Source organism: Penaeus monodon, chromosome 22, assembly GCF_015228065.2.
Source record: "Penaeus monodon isolate SGIC_2016 chromosome 22, NSTDA_Pmon_1, whole genome shotgun sequence".
Taxonomy (NCBI): Eukaryota; Metazoa; Arthropoda; class Malacostraca; order Decapoda; family Penaeidae; genus Penaeus; species Penaeus monodon.
In genome coordinates this window covers 37,728,106-37,729,812 of record NC_051407.1, presented here as the reverse complement: position 1 = coordinate 37,729,812, position 1,707 = coordinate 37,728,106, and the positions used below count along the sequence as shown (strand labels likewise).

The following is a 1,707-nucleotide window of genomic DNA, read 5'->3' as shown; positions in this document are numbered from 1 at the left end:
TGCTATCAACACTAGGTTACCATTTCATAATTAATGTTGGCATAGTTTTTATGCATTTAATTTGTTATCATTGTAATCATTGCATCGCGGCGAGCATGGAAGTGGGGACCGGCAGAGGCAGACGTTGACAAAACAGCTGATCATCACAACAGTGATCAACAACAACAAGTACACGTAAATGTGAGACGCCTTTGGGGTATAGAAAAATATTATAAAAATGTCAGAAGATGACGAGAGTAAGTTGTTTTTCCGGCTTTAAATGCTGGGTTTTTTGCGAAAGTTGTTGCTACTTGATCATTCTCTATGATATTATGTTAATTAGGGGTTTGATATTGTTAGTTTTTGTGCTGGATACCGGTTGCTTTTAATGTATCAAGCACTACTTTATTAACTAAGGGAGGGAGAGCAATTACCGTAATTGCACTCTATGATGGTTTATGAATTATTAGCTTGGGAGAGTATTAAATGTTAAACTGTGCTTATGGAAACCCTGTTATCAGCATGGACGTAGGTCTTGGTAATTTCCCTTTAATGACAGTCATTTGAGCTGCAAGATTTACATCTTTGTAAATATCTGAAATAGTCTTTGTCAATTTTTAATGTCAATAAAATACTAGCAAGAGTCAAGGATAATCTATTACTACTAATAGATTAGGTTGCCATAAAACAAAAATTCTTTCAAGATAAAATATGACAAAGAGTATGTAGCTACTCCTCAGTGATTAATTCACATTATTCCTTTGATTACTGTACAATAAATGAATTGAAATTTTCCCCCATTTTAAACATAATTTCTGTGACATGAATTATGTTTCTCAGTAGCTTGATTAGAAGTCATGTTCTTTCTTACAAGTTATCAACCCTTCCTTCATTCAACAGGCTTTAAGAGAGGAATGAATCAATTTTATGGTATATCTAGTCTAATGGAAAATAAGAATGGATAATACATGCTTTTACCATTTTCTCACCTAAATGTGTGTAAAATCAGTCATGGCTGCCTCCAAACCAATGGCACGACAAACATCTTCTACATATATTGTGACAGGCTAAATCTTTTGGGTGATTCCTTAGATGATGATATATGAAAATTTGGGTCAGAGATGTACTGAATTACTGCTGTATTCGGATATAATTTATTACAATCCCGTATTGTAATTTCCAAAAGAAAATTGATATCCACAATTAACAAAGAAAATAGACTAGGGTAATTTTCACATCATGATCATGTTACTGTTAGTGCATTTAAATTGTTATATCTGACAGTGAAGGAAAAAGTCACATTGATACTCTCATGACATTTTTTTTCATTTTTGGGTTTTTTTAACCCTAATACCCCTATTGCAAGACAGTTTTAAAAAGTCTTAAAATATCCCTTATCCCTTTTAAAAAATACACCCTCACCTCAGCCCTCAAATTATCAGAGTATTAAGGGGAGAAGCGTAAGGGAAGTGTAACCAGCCTTACCGCCACCCCCAATGCCATTTTTATGGATTATGTATTAGAATCCTCTAATATAGTAAATAACTAATACTGTAGTATAGTAATTTTTTTCCAGGCTATCATAATAAAGTTTCTAAATATATCATAGACTACTACCTGATTTTAATTTTAGCAGTATACAGAGCATAAAGAAAGCTTTTGTATCCCTAGATTAATACATATTGTTTCATTACATACAAGAATATAAATGAGATACCAATTTTGGGT

At 32.7% G+C, this 1,707-nt stretch overlaps 1 pseudogene; it reads left to right on the top strand.

The window, feature by feature from the left end:
* The first annotated feature begins 133 nt into the window (after nt 1–133).
* Nucleotides 134–1,707, top strand: part of LOC119587117 — a 22,714-nt pseudogene continuing 21,140 nt past the window's right edge.